Here is a 24,464-nt window from a genome sequence, read left to right as displayed (position 1 = left end):
GGCACCCCCCATGTGCCCACCCACACACCTTTATGTGTGGCCACCCTTGAAGGACAACGGGTTTTCTCGGTGGCCACCCTCTCCATGAGGGCTGGCCACTAACTGGCAGCCCTCCCTGCCTGCCAGACTGCCCTCCCTCCCGCACCTATGGGTGGCCACCATGGTGGGACAATGGGTTTGGTTGGAGGCCACTGTCTCCATGAGGGCTGGCCACCAACTGGCAGCCTCTTCCAGCCCGCCGGCCCACCCACACCTATGGGTGGCCACCACGGAAGGACCATGGGTTTGGTCGGTGGCCACCCTCTCTGGGGGAGGTGGCTGCCAAATGTGTTTCCTTGATGACGACCTCTCTGTGTGTGCTGGCCGACAACTGGTGGCCCCCTGCCTGCCCACCCACATATATGGGTGGTCACCATGAAAGGACCATGGGTTAGGGTGGCTGCCCTCTCTGTGCGGCTGCCAAATGGTGCCCCCCCTGCCCGCCTGCCCACACATATGGGTGGCCACCAATGAAGATGAGTTTGATCAGTGGCTGCCCTCTCCGTGTGGGCTGGGTGCCAACTGGCAACCTCTCCCTGCATGCCCGCATGCCCCTATGGGCAGCCAACATGGAAGGACCATGGGTTAGAGAGAGCTGAAAGGTGGCCCCAGAGCATGGTAGTGACCCTGAGACCAGGGAGGAGGAGATCCCTAGCTCCCCTATGCAGAGAAGCACCTGACCCAACGGCACAGATGCTCAAAATAGAAATAAAGCTGAATAATAAACTCAAAATGAAAGGTGGCCCCAGAGCCTGGCAGTGAGTGACCCTGAGACCAGTGGGAAATACAGCCCTACTGCCCCAAGCACAGACACCTGAGGTGCCCAACATTTAGAATTAATAATTGAATAACAACAACAACAACATTTGATTTATATACCACCTTTCAGGACAACTTAATGCCCACTCAGAGCGGTTTATAAAGTATGTCATTATTATCCCCACAACAAAACACCCTGTGAGATGGGTGGGGCTGAGAGAGCTCCAGAGAACTGTGACTAGCCCAAGGTCACCCAGCTGGCTTCAAGTGGAGGAGTGGGGAAACAAACCCGGCTCTCCAGATTAGAGTACCACACTCTTAACTAGACATGGGCGTGAACCAAAAAAAATTAACGAACCAGCAGTTTGCGGTTCAGTATCAATGACGATCCTGAGATTGCAAACTGCAACACACATTTTCTGTTGCCGAACCGGTTCGCGGTTTGTGGGATGTGGAACGGCCCCCGTGGCACTTACAGAGCCCATATTCCCAGGGAGTCTTTTGCAGGCTCTCCTACAGCCATCACCCAAGTTTGGACAAGATTGCAAAAGAGATCTTGAAGTTATACCCTCTCCAATCCAAGGCCCCCAGGAAACTCCCACTCGACACAATTGGAGCCACCGGTTGACGTTGGCCCAGTGTACAAATCCCCAAATCCAAGCTGAATTATACTCTCAGTCTCTCTCCTCAAAGGCTGGTAAGTTGCAAGCAAGAGCTCTACCCCACTCCACTGCTTGCTGAAAGTGAAACCCAGCCTGGGAGCCCATGGCTATTTATAAGCACAGGTCCCATTGAGCAACGCAGGAGGTCTGTGGATGGCCGTCAGAGCTGCCTATCAGGGTTTGCAGGGATGAGATTGGAGTGCCCATGGCTACAGGACACTCCCTTCCCCCTCCCTCACCTGGGTGTCTTCTCCCAACTTGTAGCCACTTTGCAGCTCTGTGGTTGGAAGGAAGACCTGCCGATCAAGGTAAGCTGGGCTTCCATTTGGGTTTCCAGGGTGACAGAAGGAGTGCAGACAGAGTTCAGGCATTCCCCTGGCTCCGTTGCCAGGGGAATTGATTGCTGGTGCCTGAGTGTCTGCCTTCCCGAACCGCAGCCGAATGCACTGAACCAGGCTTCTTCTGAACACTGGTTCGTTGGCTGTGGCTGATCACAAACCGCCAGATTGCAATCGCGCGATCGCCATTTTCGTGGGTTTTTGAAGTTTGTAATGCGGTTCGAGCCCATCTCTGCTCTTAACCACTACACCAAATGGGTGTAAAGAAGGAATAAAGAGAAAGAAAGAAAATCCCCCTCAAAAAAGGGGGTTATAGGCCTCAATCAAGCTATGCCCCAGGCCAGAGCCGAGTGGCCCAAACCCATCCCCATTACTGCAGACTCCAGCCACCTGACCCATTACCTGCTGCCACTCAAAACTACACAGAACTATTAAAGCTTGGCATCAGGTTCTAGAAGTTTCTGTGAGCTGAGGAAATCACTGAGTTTTTTCCACTGAATTTTATAGGCAACACGATTGCTCCACTGCCTCTGTGAGATGTTTGCCAGTCAAAAGAGAGAGCCAATTTTCTGACACTGTCCATGACTTGTTTATTGACTTGTCGATGTCTTCAGCAACTTCTAACTATTCCTTCATAATAGTCCCATACAGTTTTGTTCATGAACATTCTCACATAGTCTGATGGAGTTCTACTCCCCACACCCTGTCAGGCTATCACCTGTCATACTCTGCAAGATCCTGTGTACTGCTTGTATTCTTCAGGGCTCTGTGTACTGTTTGACTCTGATGATAGGGGCTGAAGCTGTTCTCTGACTGGAATATGAAAGTTTGCAAGGGAGGAGGCTATTCTGCAGTTATCTGTATGTTTTCTCTTTAGCCTGGGAAGCAGTGCCTCATGACCTTGAAGTTTCCAACACATCATCTCTGTTTTGTCCTGCTGCTCATCTCTTGGACTTAGCTAACTATTTCCTGAAGGGGGTGGGTACTCTGGGGATTAGGCTGTGCTTAGAATCCTGTATATGTTATGTACTTGTAGAGAAATGCCATTCCTGGCAAGGAACATAGTAGGAATATGATTCTAGCAGCTTATCAATAAAGTGCTTTAACTCATGCCATTCCTGGCAGATCCTAACATCCCCATTGCTGCTCTTCTCAGCAGGCAAAACTTTTAATAGACAGTTAAATCATATAAATTTGTTATAAGTAAATGTAATGGTTTTTTAAAATCCTACTGGTTAATGTTTGTCTAAGTAGTCCTTTACCAATTTTAATTGGACTGTATTCATGGGTAACATTAATGGCTGCTGAACTGTTTGGATCAGCAGCATTTCATAAATTCACAAAAATGACCTTGACAGGCCTTTGTTCGGTACTGAACCAAACAGACGTCATGATCCGCTTATGTTTATTTTTATTTATTTACTCTGTTTATAGTCCTCCTTTCTCACTGAGACTCATGTCTGATTGGTATAGTAAGTTCCAACACGGTAAATTCAACCATCAAACTGTCAAACATATTCACTGTAAAATTTGCAGCATTGCTAATTGGAACTACTCCATAATGATGTGATGGCTCTGTCACATGTTACAGTTACAGCCAGGCAGGGGTCATTTCGTAGAAAAAGAGCTGGTGATAATGTTGAGCTGTCTTGTGAATTGGGTATGTTCAAGTGTACAGTCTATATTTTGTTGGTGTTTGTATGGCTTATGGCTTCGGCCGAATAGCAATAAAGAATTGAGAATTGAGAAAAAGAGCTGGACGAACTCATTAGCATAACACATTAGCATAACACATTAGCTTATGCCACACCACTTGCCATCACCAGAAATGTGTCATTAGCATAACTGATTTGCATATGCCACCCCCCTGACATCACCTATCCTGGCTGCTTTGGACCCAATCCTGGCCATTCAGGGCCGAAATTGGGCCCAAAATGGCAAAAAGGGGCTGAAAAAAGGGGCCCAAAATGATCAGGATTGGGCTGCTGCTGAACAGGAGCGTGATCCACCACCCATCAGAGGCCTGATCCGGGCCCCAATCCAGGATGAAACGGGCCCCAAATGGCCAAGAGTCAGGTGGGTGGGGCCACCTGACATGTGACCTCTTTGGGGAACTGCTGGAACTGCATTCCTGCGTGTTCCCCCTCGAAATGAGCCCTGCAGCCAAGGTACATTTAAGTTGCTTGCACATGGTGTTGGTCATGTGTGTACGCCAGTTCACAAAACTTTTTTTTTAAATATGGCAGCTATGGGTTTATGTCACCTTGGACTTTTTACCAGGTTAAGCTGTTCATGTGGTTGCCAGCAACAGCTTTTAACGTCAATCACAGCAGCAATTTTTATTAAAAACAAAATCTTTAGTAGCTGAGTTTTGTCCTGCTAAAGTAGTCATACATGGGAGGACTAGCACAATTTTTTAATAAAAAATTAAAAGGCTAAACCCTTTGCTGGTAATAATGACCACAATTGCATTATCCTCCCTCCTTTTTTAAAGATTTCTTTATTTTGTGTGCACTGTTCCTTTCCAGAGCTGCCACTCTTGTCATTCATTTATCCTCACATTTATATCCCATTCTCCATTCAAAGTCCTCAAGTATGTGACTAGTACATGACTAGTAGGATGGTCTCATTTTTCCCCTCAAAATAACCCTGTGAGGCGAGATAGGCTAAGAAAAAGAGGTTGGCCAAAGGTCACCCTGGGACTGTTTCTTATCTCCTTGATTCAATGTACACTGCAGTCCCTCCAGAATTATACACCCCCACTTGAAAAATAATCTTAAATTGTCTTGTTGAACAGAAATGCTCAAATTTCAGTGCTCCAGGGAGGAAATTTGCTAAGTCACAATGGGTATTGATTGTGTGCTCAGTTATTTACCATTAAATCACACTGAACTCATTGGGATTAAGCCCCTTATAACTGTTTACAGGGTTGCAGTCAAAGGATACAATCCAGAAAATACTAGATTATAAATTAAATCCGAAATATTTCATCAGATTTTTATGTTTCATAGATGCTTCCCCTCTTATTTCCTTTTATGGAAAAAATGAATCTCTTTCTAGTATTATAAGAAATAGCACAAGACTTTTGCAGAACAGTGCTCAGTTAAAGGGTCTCTGGCATCTTTTTCTCTCTCTTTCATTTTCAGAAACCGTCTTAGCAGTTCCTGTAAACTTTAACCTTCAAAAATGTGGAGAACTTACCATTTAATTCAAGAAAAATGACAAGGGAATTAAACTGTATTTATGTTGGCTCTTGAAAAGGAAGGAAGGAAGGAAGGAAGGAAGAGAGAGAGAGAGAGAGAGAGAGAGAGCAAGTAGGTAACTCCAACATCATACATTTGTTAAAACTATTTGAAGTTGGACACAAATGTAGTGATAGAAAAGTGAGGAGATAATTGTATCTTCTGAATAGCTTTCATATCAAAAGTGGAGAAGAGAAACAGCAAAATTATTTCATCTCTGATTTTTTTCACATCTCTAAGATTTGCCACTGACTGTTGATAATCTTTTTCAGGCTTGGAGGGTCAAAAGGTGAAAAAGGTACCTTTTGCTATGAATATTTTACAAGCCGACTCTCCCCTTTTCACCGAGATCTCGGTGCTGACTGAGGGCTTCTTCAGGATGAGTCCTTGGTTGACTGATGCATACAAAACACCTTGCAAACAAAAGGCATTCAAGATTAGTGGAAGACAAGACAGCCTACTTCAGTTTCGATGCATGGTACCTGGAGTATCAATGGGAATTAAAAACACTGAGTGACAAGCAACTTAAATGCAGAATTACACAATATATTGTTCCCCTGTTGACTGCACAAATAATGGGAAAGTTAGCAAGTCACAGTAATGTCACAAGCAAATGCTGAACTTTGAAGAACTCAAGGACCAAAAAAGTAACATGAAACAAGAAGTAAATTGAAGATAATATTTGGTTACAGCACTGTTCTCAAATTGTCCTGAAATACATCCTCTGGCCTTTGAGGCTGCATGGTTTTTAAAATGAAGACAATGGGAAGAAACAATATATCCATTTTATTTTACAACAGCCAGTAACGTGAACTTCTTGGAAGACATCTTCTTTCAGCACTTTATTGCAAGGGAGCATATTCAGAGACTCTGAATCAAAATGCTCTTTGGGCCTGGCTGACTTAGGATCTGATCCTGTGTGATGGAGGCCAGAGTTGAAAGTACCCCACAGTTTCCTTTTACATATAATTCAGTACAAACTAAAGAAGTCTGATTTACAGAACTATGTGAAACAGGGAAAAAGTTATTCAAAACAATGAGAAAAATTAAAACAATCCATTTGTTGTTTAATCTTAGCTAATGAGTCTTGTTGCACACATTGTACAAAATATTCTCACAAAAATTTTGTTAACCTTTCATCTTCAGGTTACAGAAATATGGAGGAATGCATACTATGGCTATTTCCACACGTCCTTATAGGGACATTCCACTCATGGAATGCTGGCAACTTTTCCCTAGGATTCCAGACGACTCTGCAAAATGGTTGCAAACTGTTTGGTTTCATTTTTTTCAGTGCCTTTTCTGGGATCATGGGAAAGTGCTGTCCCAGAAAAGGTGCTGAAAAAACAGCGCCTGCAACCATTTTGCAAACGGTCTGGAATCCTGGGGAAAAGCCGCCAGCATTCTGTGAGTGGGGCACCCCTATAAGAATGTGTGGATACAGCCTATGCCTCACAGTTTGTGTGACATATAGTCAAAATATGTATCAAAGAATGATTGGTCATTCAGTGTGTCTCAGAGTTGAGCAGAGATTCAAACTGAGGTCTCCCCAGGGCTTTTTTTCACCTGGAACGCGGTGGAATGGAGTTCTGGCACCTCTTGAAAATAGTCACGTGGCTGGTGGCCCCGCCCCGATCTCCAGACAGAGGGGAGTTTAGATTGCCCTCCACACCACAGAGGGCAATCTAAACTCCCCTCTGTCTGGAGATCAGGAGGCGGGGCCACCAGCCATGTGACCATTTTCTCCAAGGGCAACCCACTGAGTTCCACCACCTCTTTTCCCAGAAAAAAAGCCCTGGTCTCCTTGATCCAAGACCAACATTTTATCTATTCAATCATACAAAAGCAGTGAACCCTCAAGACTTTGGGAGGAAACTTCATTTTCCTTTCCCCCACTATTTCCTCTTTCCGTTCCCTGAAAGGCCTCAAAGCCTCTCCCCTTTACCTGCCTTCTTTTCTTTTTCCCCATCCATCACCCGACTTACCTCCCATCACTCCATCTTCAGCTTTTCTTCCTTCCCTTTTCCAGGCAACTGCTCCCTGGAAAATTTCGGTGTGGTACTGGCTCAATGGGGAACCTGCAGGGATTTGTGGAAGACACTTCACTTTCTCCTGTATCACCCTTCCCACACTATATCCTGTTTTCCTCCTCCTGGCAGCCCTCATATCTTTACATTTCCCTGCTTCTTTTTTTCCCTTTACATGCACCCACCCACTTTCTATCTGCCCCTATCTTTAGCTATATATATTATTCTTTTACTTCATTTATACCCCACCTTTCTCCACCATGGAAACTCAAGGCACCTTACCCTGTGAGTAAGGTTGCCAACTGGTCAGGAAAAAAGGTCCTGTCCCTTTAATAAAGGCTTAATATATATAAATAAGCAACTGAAGTTTTTCATTACATGGAGCTAAATAACATTATCTGACAAGTGCTACAGTTTAAACGGACAACTAGAGGGGCCAATTTAAAAGTTGGCAACCCTGCCTCTGAGTTAGTTCTGGCTGAGAGAATTCAACACCTTGAATTGTTCTCAGGAACAGATTGGTAGCCGGTCTAATTGCTGTAGTATCGGGGTTACATGCTCCCTGTAGCTGGCCCCAACCAGCTAAGTCTGCCTTAGCTGCATCTTCCAAATTATCTTCAACAGTAGCCCCAAATAGAGCAGACTGCAATAATCCAATCTAGATATAACTAAGGCATGGATCACAGGTGCTGCTAACACACCAACCAAAGCTGGGCAAAAGCAGCCTGAACCACTGCAGCCACCTTGTTTTCTAAAGTAACTGCTGTGTTGAGCAGCACTCTCAACCTACAAACCTGTCTTTTCAAGGGAAGTATAACCCCATCCAAGATAAGTTCCTAGTCTGCCTTTCTACTAACCCAGAGAACCTCCATCTGGTCAGGATTCAGTTTCAAATTGGATTTTTTTGTTTTATTTATAGAGAAAAGCCATGGTGGGTGGGTGCAGGCATAACCAGGGTATAAATCCCTGTACCAGTAGGATGGGGGTGGGCTGGGGGTTGGGGCATGAGTTAGTCAGCTCCCTAAGCCATTTCAGGTATGGGAACACCCCTAGCAGCAACAGAAATTTACACCAAGAAAAATGACAGCATAGCCCATAGGCATCCCATAGGCAGGAAAAGTCTATCACCTCCTGCACCCAGCCCCACCCAAGCGGCCCGGTGGAGCACAGGATGCTGACCAATTCACTCGTATCCCCGTGGCAGCTGAGCCCTCTTCTCCACAGCCAATCAGCTCCTCAGGCACCCTACATAACCTCTGACCAGGGTAACCATGACCCCAGATAAGTCATGGGGGAGGCGGCCAGAAGCTCTGCCCAAGAGCCCTCTGGGGAACCTTAGCGGAATTCATGGTACACCTCAAGGAGGAGAGTCTCGTCCAGAATGTCTGACTAAGAACTACCATCCAAGTTCCCTTGCTCCTGGGGCAGCCCCACTGCAAATCCCCAGGGAAGGTCCCTGGCCCTAGGCTACCAGGGAAGCAGTGGCTCTGAGGATGGGGTGGGACACAGGGTGGGACATGGGATCCTGCCCAAATGCTGGGGGAAGAGCCATCAGCCACATGAAATCCTGGTCTGAGGAGGAGGAAGCGTGCATGTGGTGGTCTCAATTGGACCGGCCCAGGTAGCCTAAAGGCTGCCCGAGCTGGATGAGCCATCTGCTCATGACCTGCTAGCTCACCATCTCTGGGGGGAGGGGCTTTTGGATTGTGGCCTGGGAGATCTGCTGGCTATTACACATGAAGGCCAGGCACATACTGAGAGGCTACTTGGGCAGCTCAGAGCTTTGGCTTATGGCCCCTGCCAGCCTCCTTCCCATCCCACCACCTGCAGAAGTGACTCAGAGCATACCATGCAGTCACCCTCTGTGATGTGGCCAGGAGGGGGGGGTCATACCTACTGGCTGCTCCCACAATGGGCTCCAGGACCACCATGGCCGTCCACGCAGCAGGTCCCTCCCCTGAGATAAGGCAGTTGCTGTAAACCCCACTTGCCTTGGGCTGCACCTCCAATGGGGACCACATATCCTTAATCAGGCACTTCCCCCCACCTGTGTGCCTCCATGCACGTACCGTGACCTTGGGAGCATGTGGTTCTGAACTGCCTGCTCTTTGGCTGGGGTGGGGTGGTGTCAACAGGCAGTAGGGATTGTGGCCTCTGCTTGCCACTCACATGCCTGTCAAGGGGGTGGCATGCCGTTTGAGGGATAATGGTGGGGTTGTCAGGGGAATGGCATATGCTCTCAACTGCATCCTCACCATGCCTTGCTGGACTTGGCTGCTAGCGTAGCTCTCCTGCGAATGTCTTCAGGGAGCGGCTGAGCAGTGCCGTAGGTATGCGGGCATGCAAGCGCTGGCGGCACAGTAGGCCTTCGGATTGTGCTGTCCATCCTTTACTAAAACATGCTGTGGTGTCCAGTACACCAAAACATAATTTTTTTGCTGAAGAAGTCACAGCTTACGTTCCATAGAAATAACATGTATAGTACTTAAGGCCTTATTTCATTGCTTTGGAAAAATTGGGCGCTCTAACTATTTATCCCATATATTCCTGAGACTCTGCATATCAATTTATTAACTGATATCAAACATTTATGAGCAAATATTATAGGTTCTGGTTGTTGTGGGTTTTCCGGGCTGTATTGCCGTGGTCTTGGCATTGTAGTTCCTGACGTTTCGCCAGCAGCTGTGGCTGGCATCTTCAGAGGTGTAGCACCAAAAGACAGAGATCTCTCAGTGTCACAGTGTGACATTTGTAGTTGTGACACTGAGAGATCTCTGTCTTTTGGTGCTACACCTCTGAAGATGCCAGCCACAGCTGCTGGCGAAATGTCAGGAACTACAATGCCAAGACCACGGCAATACAGCCCGGAAAACCCACAACAACCATCGTTCTCCGGCCATGAAAGCCTTCGACAATACATTATAGGTTTTGTTTTTTCATAGATTCAATAAGAGGTTTCAGAAGTAGGGGAGATTCTGAAACACTTGATGCTACAGGGCCATACTTGGATACCAAGAAATGTTGTGATTGTAAATGTTGCTGTTCAGCAAAAGCTAACAGCTAAGAAAATGAGTAAACTCATCATCATAACCTATCAATTGATCCACAGTAAACATCCTCCTGTCTGTCCAATACTTCCATAGAAAAAGATTTCCTTCCAATTTGTTAATTTAGAGTGTGAAAATGGGTCAAATTGATATTGTCATGACATTATGCCTCATAGTTCTCTAACTGCAGAAATTTGGGGAAAAACAGACTCCATTTTAACATAAATATACCTTATTACACTCCATTTAAAAAAGAAGACCATATAAGAAGCCTCCAAAAGAGCCCAAGATTCACCCGGAATGAGCAGTCCCAATAATTAGTATGTGTATGCCTGATGATGTAAACTAAAGTCAAGAAAACCAAATCTTCCTTCATTAAATGGAAGTTGCATCCTCTTTAAAGAAATCTGAGGGGGTAAGGGACCCTCATAAATTTCAGCGTATTGGTCCTCATCCAGCCCATTACTGACTCCAAGCCCTGTTTCAAAACATCACCAGCATCCTTGGAATTAGGTAGAAAAGACCGAATATCATTTGTATATTGGTGACACCACAGCCCAAACCTCCTGATGACTTCTCGCAGTGGCTTCATATAGATATTAAATGGCATGGGGATCAAGATTGAACCTTGCAGAATCCCACATGACAATGGCCCCAGCACCACCTTCTGAGACCACCCTCCCAGACAGGACTCAAACTACCATAACACAATGCCCCTTAATCCCAGTGCCAAGAGGCAGCTCAGCAGGATACTATAGTATTGAAGGCCACCAAGAAATCCAGCAAGACTAGCAAGTCACATTCCTTCATCTATTTCTTGGTAAAGGTCATCAATCAAGGCAACCCAAGCTATTTCTGTTCCAAACCATGGCCTGAAACCAGACTGAAATGTATTCAGAAAATCAGCCTCTTCCAAGAGTCCTTGGAGCGGGGAAGCACCCACCCACTCAAGCACCTTGTCCAAGAATGGAAAATTGTAGACAGGCCGGAAGTTCTACTACCTAATAGGGCTCTGGGAGGGCTTTGTCATAAAAGGTCTAATCACTGCCTCCTTGAGCATGGGCAGCACAACTCCCAGTTTCAAGGAAGTATTTGCCACTCCCCATACCCACTCAGCCAGTTAGGATGTCATCAATATGCAGATGATACCCAGCTCTATATCTTGCTATCAAAAAGCTCTGCATGATGCAATAGAGTTCTTGAGTTCTGCCTAACTGCAATGGTCAAGTGGCTGAAAATGAACAAACTGAAAATGAACCCAGACAATACAGAAGTGATTCTGGTTGGGAATGTGGAGATCTTGAAGGACATTGTTCTCCCTCCTTTTGGTGGGGTTCAGTTGACCCTTGCAGACTCAGTTAAGTGCCTAGGAGTTATACTGGATCCAGCACTCCTGTTGGAGAAGCAAGTTAATGCAGCTGTAAAAAAGGCTTTCTTCCTACTCAGTCTAGCCCAGATGATGGCCTCCTACCTTGACATGGACAATCTGGCCACCTGTAACCATGTGTGACAGATTGCATGTTTTCCAAAGCCTGGAAGGGCTGTACACACACAGCTGCAAGATTGTTAAGGGTTAATCCCTCAAAGAACAGGCTACTCCAAGGAATCTGATCAGATAGCATGAGCTGGAAAGAGGAGGGTCTGTTTTCAGTCCTAGCTGAAAGAGATCGAGTGTGAAGAGTTGGGAGACAGAGTCCTAAGGGAGAACAGTTTTAACACCAACAGGAGAACTGGGGAAAAGTTGGCAAGGAAGTTTAGGAAGTAGGTGCAGACTCCCAAATGAGCCAAAGAAAATGGGATAGCTCTTCTAAGGAGATTTTCCCTGCCTAGTCAAACAGGGAGGTAGCTCTGGAGAGTGAAGAGATCCCTGGCCGGTGTGATTAGAGTTGCCTGCGAAGACCTTCTGATCCAGTTAACGACTGAAGGAAAGCACTGGTATGTGAACTGAGAAAGGAATTGGGAGTACTAGAAATTGGGTACCAGCATTCCTAACTCTGAAAGAGAAGGAGAATACTGAAAGAAAGTATCCTAGAGCAACTGGGGGAAAACAAGGGAACTGAAGCCTCAACACATAATCCTTTAATTATCTGTGAAGAGCATAAGAACTAAAGTCTGCGCTTCTTTGGGAACCACTATGCAAATGGACAAAATCAACAGCTGCCTGTTAATGTACTTTCTGTGTTGTGGCCCCCACCTTATGGAATGGCCAGGATGGCTTCTGCTCTTCTGGCTTTCTGTAAACTATGTAAAACTGAATTATTCCGGAGGGCTTTTTTTACACAGGTTGGAAGACTGTACTGAATGGTTCAGAGAAATGCTTTGGGAAAGGGATAGGGGCTGCAGACTATTCTATTGTGAAATGACTGTTGCTGTAACCTATTGCATTTTTATTGGATGTTCCAGTTGTAGTTCATGTTGATTTATGCTAAGTAATCCACCTTGAGTCTCAGTGAGAAAGGTGGACTATAAATAACGTAAATAAAATATATATTAAAAATATACACATTCTGTTAGTTTATGCACACTTTTAAAGTTGTGAAACACATAGACTACAGAGGAATTTACTTTTGAGTAAACCTGTATCATTTCAGACTGTAAAATCTATCATTTCACGCACAGTTGATGCGGCTTTTCCACTGAATTTTTTAAGCCTTACCTCTGAGTAAACATGCACAGGATCAGGCTTCCTGTTTGAAAAACTGTAATACCTGCTCGTGTGAACATGACCCAAGTATATTACATGTGCTTTTGTTTGTACACTTGGCTTAGCTGAACAGATGCTTCTTCTTGAGCTAAAGGAAGCTTCCAGGATGGCCTGCTGGGTCAGGTAAAGGTAAAATGTGTTGCATTCAAGCAGTCATGCTGAGACAAAAGACTGGCTCACTGTCGCTAGTCCTGCGCCTGAAGGAAGGTCTCCTGGCCAGATGGAGGTGGAGGTTGTCTCCGTGACTCCCTCTGCATTCCCCTTCCTCTCAGTAGTAAGGATGCTTTCAACTTGCATTTACACTTGAAAGGTTACTCAGCAGGTGATTTACCTGACAAATTACCCTTCTGAAGTGACAAGATAAGTTGAAAGAAGCTCTCTTCCCCTCTTCCAAGTTTTAATATTAAAACCTGACAAAATTAAACACAAAAGTCTGAGGAGTAAAAGTGACTCTATATTATTCCTCAGCGCTTTTTTCCTCCTTCTTTTATACTTTTCAGAGCATTTAGTGAGGCTGATCCTATTAAAGCTGAACATTTTGTAATTACTTTGAAACAATTACTCTAAACTGTGGAATGGCTGGATGGTTAGGCTAGATAGCATTTTATCCACTGTCCCAGGGTGGGACTCTCCCTTGAAAATGCATATAGAAAACCTAAATGATACATTAAATCATATTACAGCCAATGCAGGGCTCCTTATAACCAATACCACTCTGAGAGAAGTTAGATATGAGTGGAGACTCTTGGTTGTGTTCCACTGAGTTTTCTTGAAGCTAGGGAATCTATTCCAGCAGTTAGAAATCAATTCTGTAATCCACGGCAAAACTGGCCACTCCAATAGGTACAAGCCTGATCAATCCCACCAAATGGCTCCCACCATACTTTCCTTTGCCCCCCTCCCCAACTCTTCCCCCTGCTCCACATGAAAACTCTTGCTCTTTCCCCTCATCTGTCCATGGAAGCCCTTCCTTTTGGCCCTGATAGCTAAACAGAGCCTCTGTGGCAAGAGGTAGTATATTTCTGAATATATTTCAGATTCTATCCAGGAAGCACAGTTGTCTTCACGCTGATCACCTGTAAGTTTTATCAGAGGCACAGGATGGTCACTTCTGGAAGTGTATAGGTACTTTATATTCACAAAATGAGTACACAGAAGAGTGGGCCAAACTACCACTTAATCCCTGCATTTTACAGAAAACAAACTAGCAAGCCTGAGAGATTTATAGTATTATAGGTGAAGCATTTATAAATGAAGCCACTCAGTGTGAGCTCAGTTTTATATATTCCACAGCAATGGAAAGAATGGCTCCTCTATTAATGCGAAGGCTATAAAGGGCGCCAATTTGTTAATAAAAAGGTGATATGGTTAAAAGAAACCGACGACAAATAATCTGCTATAAAACCATTTCACCCTATCCAGGTTTCTGAGTTTATTGAGCTGTAAGTAGATAAACATATCGGCTACAAACCACTTGCTAGCCATTCTCTGCCCCATTATTAATGGATAAGAGAAAAGAAGGGGGAATTTGCAACTTAATATAGGATATGCATCTCATGCCATCAGATTACATCAGGTTCATCAAGTCATGCTTATATAACTTGATTTTAATTTATGGGTTTTATCGCTGGCAGGTTTCTGAGATTATGATTTGATTGAACGTCTGTTGAATGTCTGTAAAATATCTTCGTTTGTAAATGGACTCTAATGGATTCCACTGCTTGAATCTTCCCTTCATGTAGCAGTTCACCTTTGCATGGTGTAGGAGACAAGCCACATCATGCTTTGAGTGCACACTGCACCAGCTATAATAACTATATGTCAAAGGCTGGAGCTTGAAAGGGCTTTCTGATACGTTGCACTGATAATCAGCAGTATCTCAGCATCCAGAGGTATACAGGTCTCTAATTCTTCTGGCTTTATTTTCTTAGATAATGTATCAACCCCCCCGCCCCCATATAAGACTTTTGGAGAGCCTGTATGGTACAGTAATGGATACAGTGTTGAACAGAGTGCTGGGTTCAAATCACTACTCAACCACTGATAAATATACAGTATTTAAAGACCTGTCAAAATGGTTTTGTAATCTACATATAAAAGCAAGTCAAATATTGGTTCCAACATCAGTCTTGACCCTTCTTTCATGTTTCAGACAGGATGTCTGCATTTTTCATTTTAAAAAATTCACATGAATGTTGATAAATTCACCATTCAAGTCAGTTTAAAAGACTAGTTTCTGGGGATTTGAGGGTAGCATCACAGGCAATAGCAAGTCAGGGCCCTTCAATGCCAGGTTTTTCATGTTTCCAACTAAACTAAACTCCAAATTTGATTGACCCAGGAGAGGGAAAGGCATGTTTGTACTGAATATATCACTTCCTGTGAGTCCTGCTACTGTAAAAAAAATGAAACTCCATAGGTGACCTTGTCTCTATCTTTATCTCTCAGCTTTATATATCTCACCAGGGGTATTGTGAGGATAGGATGGGATAATCCCAAGTATGCCACTCTGAGCTATAAGGAAATGTAATTGTACTGTAACCACAGCTTAGAAAGCCTCAGTATCTGTGTAGTCAGAACTATGTGCTGTCCCTTTAACAATTGGTACTCATGGGAACTGTAGTCCCCCCCCCTCCAATATAGAAGTTTATTGTAGGCTTCCTGTGAAGGTGTTAAAAGTTGATGGTCCTCTTCCTCCCTTTGTTCGGATCTTACCCCCTCAAGCAAGGATGCAACAGCTATCATGAATTTACCGCTAGTCTACAAATAAATCTGGACCAATAAAGATGTATCTTGCTTCTGATTGAACCATGTGTCGTTCACTGGCTCTAACTCTAAGTAAGGATTCCTTTAAACCTGGGTTGAAAGAGGCAGCGCGTTAGAGCTACCTGGAAGCCAGTATCTTTCCCAGCTGCTTCCAGAACAGTTATGACGATCATCCAGAAGGAGGTCACCTGTGGTTCTAGAGCTCTCAGTTATTTTATCTAGACCATCTGATGGATGCTATAGCTCTTTTGAGTCTCTGTCTGGGCACTGTGGTCAAATGGCTAAAGGTGAAGAAGTTGGAATTGAATCCTGACAGGTGATGCTGGCTGGAGGGTATTGTGCTTCTCACAATTGACAGGGTTCAGCTGACTCTGACTGACTTGGTTGAGTCTGGGTTATACTTACTAGAGAATCTGGCTATACTTGCTAGAGAAGCAACACGGTTCAGCTGTCAAATGCATTTTTCCCCATCTACATTTATCATGCACAATGGCTACCTATCGATCTGCCTGCATTAGAGTTGCCAGCTCCAAGTTGAGAAATTCCTGGAGATTTGGAGGTGGGAAATGGAAGGGTTCGAGAACGGTAGGGACCTCAGAATGGTACAATTAAACAGAGTACTCCCTCCAAAGTAGCCTGTAGATCAATTGTAATTCCAGGTTATCTCCAGACCCGACCTGGAATTTGGCAACCCTAGGCTGCATAGTTCCAAAATGCAGTGACCTTGGGGCTAGACTATTGTACTACACTTTGTATGTACAGAGAACTGAGAATCTTCACTTGGTAGAATATCATAGCTCATTCCTACCAGAAGCTGGAAGGAGTACGCATATTATATCTATCCTGCAGCCACTTAATTGGATACTGATTAGTTTCCTGGTTCAGTTCAGGGTGATAGATTAGGGTTGCCAACTTTGCGATAAGAGATTCCTAAAAAATTTGGGGGTGGAGACTGGTGAGCCAGGTTTGGAGAGCAGCAGGACCTCACTGGGGTATAATGAAGAGTTGCCAGGCCTGACTCCACAGTGGGGGAGACTGGGGAGGCAGTCAGCATGACATTACTTCCAGGAAAACTTCCAAATAAAAACCATAGAGTTTTTGATGATTCCCAGAGATGTCACTTTCTGCTTTCCCCTGGAAATGACATCAGTTCTCTCTAGGAACTGCTGGAAACTCCATGGTTTTACCATAGAGTTTCTGGTGATTCCTAGAGAGGCATGACATCTGGGAAAACCCAGAAGTGATGTCATACTTTCACTGATGGCCATCTAAAATTCCTTCTCCTACCAGCCACTGAACTGCCAGCAGAGAAGGCTCACTGAGGGTGGGAGATTTCTTTAACAGGTCCATGGCAACCCTAGTATAACATTACAGAATCCACCCTTCAGAGCAGCCATCTTCTCCAGGAAAATTGATCCCTGTAATCTGGGAGGTCTCCAGGCCCCACCTGGAGGTTGATAACACTTCTGAAGTCCTTTCCTTGCATGTGTGGTTCTGGTCTGAATTTTGTTTCCTGCTGCTACCCTTTGGCTGCAAGGAAAGTTAAATGGCTTAGGGAACCCAGACTTGTTAAAAACCCAGACTTGTTTATTTTGGCCCTCAGATTACTTTTTTATTAAGCACACAAAGAGTTAACTGGTAAAACCTACTCATGCAGCAGAATGAGATGGGAATGAGGTATTTGATTGCAGAGGTAGTAGTGTGGAATGTGCCACTTTTGAAAGCTCTCATGGATAAAAAGCTGCCTACTAATAGAATCTTGTGCATGGAGAAAGGTTCTATCCTAGCCCTTTGCTTATTCTGCTGATTTACTCCTTGCAAGTAGAGATGGGCACGAACCGGAAAAAAAATAAACCATGAAGTTCGTGGTTCGTCAACTTTCATGAACCACGAACTTTCACAAACCGGTTCATTTGGTTCGCAAACTGGCTAGTTTGGTTTGTGAAAACGACACATCTGGGTCAGAAAATCATCACTTCCGGGTCAGCAGAAGGTCACTTCTGGTCCAGAAGAAGGCCACTTCCGGGTCAGCAGAAGGTCTGCAGGAAGTTCATCCCCTGTTGCCTAGGAAACTGATTGATTGGCGCCAGGCTGTCTGCAGTCACAAACCAAAAACCAAACCAAACAAACCAGCCTAAAGTTCGTGGCAGTTTGTCAGAAATGGGATCTGATGAACCGCGGTTCATGAACCACAAACCGGCCTGGTTTGTGCTTAATTTTGGTATGTATTTTGGTTTGTTCCCATCCCTGCTTGCAAGTAGTTATTAATATAGGGGAACAATCAAAATGGAGATTCCTCCACCAGTTTACTGATGTGGTACAATTTATTTTTCCTCTTCGTTTTGCTGCATGGGAAGGCCCAGTTGAAGCACAACCTGAAGAGATGTAGCTTCTGGACTGGCTGTAGATTAGACTGCTGTGGTATTGCCATGTGGCTGCCAAAAGTATGGAATTCTAATTTCTGGGTGGATTCCCAGCTTTGATAGTATAAAGCTGCTACTATACATTACAACAAACAAACAACCTCATGGAGAGCCACATGGGGTGGATGTCTACAACTGGTCTAAACAGGGAGTAAAGATATTTTAACTGTACATGTCCTCCTGGCTCTTTATGAATTCATATTGATGGAAATTAGAAACAGTTCATAGAAATTATGGAACTTCCACAATGTGATGAAATTAGCACAGAAGAAATAAGCACTGGAAGTTTGCCTCTTATATTTAGAAGCAGATATTGCGACCCGCATGAAAGTATGCATTTATAATCTGAAACTAGTTTTGAAAATAATATTTAAAATCCTTTTTCACATAGGCAAACACTCAGGAACTTGATTTGATGCACAGCAAGGCAGTAGTCCCCCAACTATGGACTCCACAGTAGGTATATTGTCTTTGGACTTATGCCGGTGAAGGATTGCCCCTGAAATTGTAAAAGGGAATAACCTTCCAGGTCTCCTATTGAAAAAGAACTTCTGAAGTACTTAAAGTGCAGCTTTTATTTTAAAAAAAATTATAATCAAGGTATTACAGCATAAACAGAGAAATGCACTTTGAGAACTCGCTGTGAGTAATTGCAACTGTTAGAAGCATTTGTCTCACACCCACCAATTATGTTTCCAGGCCTATAACAATTTCTTCCAGAATATTCTAGATGTTTCAAATGCATTCCAACACCTAGCAGCTTCTGCTCAACTTCAGTCTTGTCTTTGTGTCATGGGTTTTAAACTGGACAGTATGTTGTGAGAAATAAGTGTTTAAGTTCCTGTGCACAGCTTTGGATTCAAAGAAATGACTTGCAATGACTTGCAAGTACCTTGACATTGGGTTTGATTAGATGATACATTAAATGCACAGCCCTTCTTTGCTAATGAAAACATGCTGGGTGGGAGGGAATGATGATGCTCCTCCTGCCTCTGCATGTGCTTGGGGGCTGATTTGTGTCCTACCCCTGTTTTAAAGGTGTGTGTAGGGTCACATGTTAAACGTGAGTTGGGTTGGGGCTTTCTCAAGCCCAACTCACATTTAATGTATTGTCTAATCAGACCCCTTGTTTCTCCATCTTCTTGGAATGCATAAATAACTCCACTGGTCTTGAAACTGAATGCCATACTTTACTTGAAGTACTTCTTTAGCTGTAGGGAAAGCCCTGGCAAAATACCACTCTCAATTAATATAGGCAACATAGTTGTTCTTTATAAACTTCTAGACACACACACACACACACATAACATTCATAGTTCCTACTCCAAAGCATCCTGATAATTATGAAAATCAAGGAGACTCGTCGTGGGGTATATTACAAAAGCCAAGGCGAACCAGGATCTTCAAAATCATCTTCTGCCATGAAGCTCACTGGGTGACTTTGGGCCATTTGCTGTCTCTCAGCCTAACCGCCTCACAGAGTTGTTGTGAAGAAAAACTGGGAGAAGCACCATATACACTTAAAGGACCTTAGAGAAACTTCCAATAAATAATCTACACTTTTCCACCCATTGTGGCTCGTTAGAGAGTACATGTGTAACAAAGGGCATTCTTGCTAGTTTTCTCTTCTTGAGAAAATATAAGCTGCAATCTACACATGTAACCTGCTCTGAGAGAGTAGGCATGGATAGTTTTATATATCTAACTTGGTGAGTGCAACAGTTGATGTCAGAACCATCTTTAAGTGTGTCTTGCCATGTCCAGAGCAACAGAATGATGTTATTGTCTACACAGACTGAGAGGGACACAGCTAATATTCTCTGCATCTCACCCCATTCCCTTCCAGACCTGTGCATTTCTTTTGTTATTAATTACAATAATTATGAAAATGGGGTGTTTTGTAATTATAGTAATTAATATGAAAACAAAATAAATTTCTTACCTGAACAGCCTATAACAAAAGAAACACATAATTTTCTTACATTTAGTTTAGCAGCTTTCATTATTGCAGGAGGGAGTGTCTGTTTCTCTCTGTCTCTGTTGTGTTTTCTTCATAGGGACATAAAGCAGTATTCCTTAGGGGAAGATGGAGGGGAGAGCCTCTGGGTTTTCTTGATTGATTCCAGACTGCAGCCACTAAGATTACATATATGTGTGAGCTAGTCCAATCCTGAAGCATGTGAGGTGGGACTTTAACTCAGATAATATTTGGTTGCACTGTCACCTACTACAGCTTGCCTGTTTGTAGGAAAGAGGGAAGCAACGCAAAGGGAGATGGGAAATGTTTGCAAGTTTTCTTGTGTCAAAGTACAGTGTACTGTTTTAAGCTATATTATTCCTTTTTTACTTAGCTTTCTTCTTGAATATAGTTTCTGTTTGTGTGTGTGTGCTTTCTAATTCCTTCTGGAACATTTTTTTTTTCTTGATTCTCCCCTCTTCTTCCACACATTATTGTTTGATTTGTGGCTTGCCTTCTGGTTTCCTTCTATCACTTCTAGCTCCTTGGACCTCATTTTTTTAATTTAATTCCCCTCTCCTAGCCATCTTATCTATTTCATTAGTTCTTTGTTTTAGTGTGTGACTTATTGTGATTGTGTGTTGCCTCAGTGTTTTTCTCATACCAAACCCTTTTGATTTTTACCTGTGGCCCCCCTCCTCCAAAGCTGCTGTGGTTCTTTGGGAATTACAGTTAATTTGAGATTTGTCTGTCTTGTGTAACTCAGTCTATGTTGTATGTCTGTGTGTCCCAAGTATAACTAAAGCACAACACTTTAATTGTATGTATTTATTTTATCACACACAGTCCTGTAATAAAATTACATACATTTCATACACATTACAGCAGGGGTGTCAAGGGCTAGATTTGACATAAATGTCACCTTGATGGACCAAACCATAAAGGACACAGGCAAATAGGTATTTTTTACTCAAGATACAGACATGCCTAAAACATTAACACTCTTACAGTATTTCCTTTATTTAACAGTCTTTGATAACTGGCACCTCTTGCTCTGAACAATTGTATCAAAACCCGGAGTTAAAGTCTGTGCTGTAACAATTTTGAGTATGCTGTTCAGGTATCTTTCTGTAAGCTGAGAATGTACTTTTGATTTATTGGCATTCATTACAGAAAAGATCTGTTCACAGATGTTCATTGTCCCAAACATAGACAAAATTCTAGAAAAAAAAGCTTTAAGTTGTGGGTAATTCCACGACTTAACCATCACACTTCAGTATGAAATGGTTCTCCATGCCTGATCATGCGTTCCTTCAAAAGACTGTTAAATTGACTATGGTTGAGACCTCTGAATCAAATAAAATGAAGTTTCAGTACCTTACTTTTTGCATTATCCATCTTCAATGTTTTACTGCAGAGAGTTTCTGATGCAAACTGCAATGAAAATTAAAAAAAACTGATGACATGGGATTGCAGCTACCAATTTTTCCCTGGGTTTTGCAGCAACTCCAACTTTTTCCCTTCCAGTTCAGGCAACCCTGTGCATATCAGAGATTGGAAATCTCATTGAGATCCAGGGGACTTGGTGGTGGTGGTGGAAAGTGCCCTAAAGTCGTAGCTGACATGGCAATCTCTGCTGGGTTTTAGGGGCAAGAGACTAGGGGTGTGCATCCAAAAGAAGATTTGAGTTTCCCATTTCAGGTTTACCTGAATTGGGAAAATAATTTGGGTGTTTAAACGCTTCAGTATGCTCCATAAAGATTCAAGGATCTTTAGCACACCAAAGCTCAAAGCATCATTTTTCTTGCTGTTTGCAAAGGGCAAGAAAAGCGTTGCTTTCAAGCTTCCTGCCCAATGGGAGGGGGAGGAGAGCGTGCCCTCCTTCCCTCCTTTCCCCTCCTTTTCTTGCTGTGCAAGAAAAGTGTTGTTGCTTTCAAACATCTTGCTGCTTTTTTCAGTCGAGGGGAGGGGGAAGAGGGACCCCTCTCCCCCCTCCCATTGGGTGGAAAAAGTGGCAGGGTGGGAAATTTGAAACTTTTCTTGTTGTTAGCAAATCCTTCCCGAAGCAATTCAGATCACTTAGGGAAGCTTTGCTGTGGGATTTTGGAATCGGCTCAGCAATGCTGGAGAATCCCTAATCTTTCCAAATCGGACCCAATTCAGGTTAAAAACCCAAACTGGAAACCTGAAGCACACGCCCCTCCAAGAAACTAACAGAAGTGGTTTGCCATTACCTGCTTCTGCATAGCAACCCAGGTCTTCCTTGGAGGTCTCCCATCTATTTACTAACCAAGGTCAACCCTGTTTATCTACTGAGAGCTGACCAAATTAGGCTAGCCTGGGCTATGCAGGTCAGGGCCATGGGATTTTACTTAGAACCATGCAGCAAAGGAAAAAAGAAGAGATGCCAGGACACCTAATGTGAATGATAGCTGAATGTATGTAGGTGATGGATAACCAGTAGCCAGTAAAAACTTTTCCTTCTTTTTTTTAAAAAAAAGGTCTGAACCTGCTGTTCTTGCTGCTGTTTAACTGTATGTGTGTGTTTTTTTAATTACTTGCACATTCCCCTGAATGATTTGTCCAGAAAGGTCAAATACTGTGTGGGACTATGTTTGAAGAGTGTTTGGAAACTTTCACTGGCCGAAATGCAACTGCAAGAGTCCAAATTGAGAATTATCTTGCTCATTGACCTCCAATTTAAATTGCTAGCACTGATCTTGAAAGCCCTAAATGGGTATCTTATGGACTACCTCCTCCAATATGAACCTACCCATGTACTCAGGTCCACAGCAGATGCCCTGCTGTGTCTCTCCTTACCATTTGAAAACCAATGTAGTATAGGCATCAAGAGTATCCTACTAGAATCTAAGAGACATGGGTTCAGTCCTCCACTTTGCTATGAAGGTCACTTGTTACCATTTTTGCTTATCAGTCTTAGGTTTCCACATGAAGTGAGGAATATTCTAAATAAATAAATGGCCTCTGGATTGTTTCCCAAGGGATAAATTACTCACTCTCAGCTCCAGCCTTTCACTGTGCACCTTCAGGCCATTCTCTAGTTGACAACATTTTGGGGGTCTCACAAAGGGTGGGGAAGAAAGTAGTCACTTGCAATTTTTTGGAAATGGTTGAAGAATTTGTTTAGGTTTTAACATCCAATGAGCTTTTTCATCTGTCCCCCAAAAGTCTGTCAAGGAAGATGGTCATGACTAGAGATGGGCACAATCCCCAAAAAATTAACAATCCATCTGATCGTGGATTGGCGCCGGCGACGATCCCAAATTAACGATCCACACCGATCATCTCCCGTTCCCGAGCCGTGGATCGTGGATCGTGGAGGCCAGAGTGGGCCACGCTGCTATTCCCAGCTATGTGGGAAGGTGGGTGGTGGTGGCGACCACTGGGCCTGGCGGGCATGGGAGGCTGCGACGAGCCGCCTCCCCTTAGGTCCCATTCAGCAACACAGGAGGTCTGTGTTTGGCCATCAGAGCTGCCTATCAGGGTTTGCAGGGATGAGATTGGAGTGCCCATGGCTACAGAACACCCCCTTCCCCCTCCCTCCCCTGGGTGTCTTCTCCCAATTTGTGACTGCTTTGCTGCTCCATGGTTGGAAGGAAGCCCTGCTGATCAAGGAAAGCTGGGCTTCCATTCGGGTTTCCAGGGCGACAGAAGGAAGGCAAACAGAGCTCAGGCTTTCCCCTGGCTCCGTTGACAGGGGAATAGATTGCTGGCACCTGAGTGTCTGGATCCCTGATCCAAGCCCGAACGCAATGATCCAGGCCTTTCCCGATCGCTGGATCATTGGCCGTGGACGACCATGATCTGCCGGGTCACGATCGCACGATCGCCATCATCGTGAGTGTTTTTCGATCATAATGCGGATCGTGCCCATCTCTAGTCATGACCAGCTAGTGAGACTATGGAAGCTCATCACAGAATATCCCCTTCAGGCTGACACCCTTGGAATTGTTCTCTCGATCAAATTACAGAACTGGCCTTTTTTTACAGAGAATATTCCATAAATTTGCTGATATGGTCTCCACTAAAGACAGTGCTAAAGGTGTGTTTTAACTGCAAGCAATGCCTTGCGGCTCAGAAACTGTGTAATTATTTTGTTTAGTGTGCTGTGCCATGCCTTCATATTTCAATGCCAAATCGTGAACATTTCCTCTTAAATAAGAAAAGATTACATTACATCCACTTACTTCCTTTATGGTTTAATAAAAAAAATTACTGGTATTTGTTTTTCATTAGTTAGAATGAATCACTTCAGCTCCTGTTTTAGACAAGTTAAAACCATTCAGATTTCATCTTTCAATATGACTTCAAAATCTAAAATATGCTGAGATGCCCAGGAAAAGAAACCCAAGGCCTAAATTAAATAATGATTTTTCTCCCTTGTATAGCACAAAACAAGATTTACTCATGGAAATTCTGATTTTGTACCTAATGCAAATTATATGAGAGATGAATTCACTAGTAAATCCATCTGTCCCA

At 43.8% G+C, this 24,464-nt stretch overlaps 1 long non-coding RNA gene across 1 annotated transcript in view; it reads right to left on the bottom strand.

Moving 5' to 3' along the window:
• Nucleotides 1-20,072, bottom strand: part of LOC129336905 (uncharacterized) — a 46,468-nt gene extending 26,396 nt beyond the window's left edge. The window contains exons 1-3 of the long non-coding RNA XR_008597756.1: nucleotides 19,990-20,072; nucleotides 7,026-7,118; nucleotides 5,343-5,453 (exon numbers count right to left, since the gene is read on the bottom strand). This is a non-coding gene — a long non-coding RNA (uncharacterized LOC129336905). The remainder of the gene's footprint in view (nucleotides 1-5,342; nucleotides 5,454-7,025; nucleotides 7,119-19,989) is intronic.
• Nucleotides 20,073-24,464: the final 4,392 nt, after the last annotated feature.

Source organism: Eublepharis macularius, chromosome 1 (genome assembly GCF_028583425.1).
Source record: "Eublepharis macularius isolate TG4126 chromosome 1, MPM_Emac_v1.0, whole genome shotgun sequence".
NCBI lineage: Eukaryota > Metazoa > Chordata > Lepidosauria > Squamata > Eublepharidae > Eublepharis > Eublepharis macularius.
Note: the sequence above shows the minus strand (reverse complement) of the source record. Positions and strands in the feature narration are given on the sequence as shown.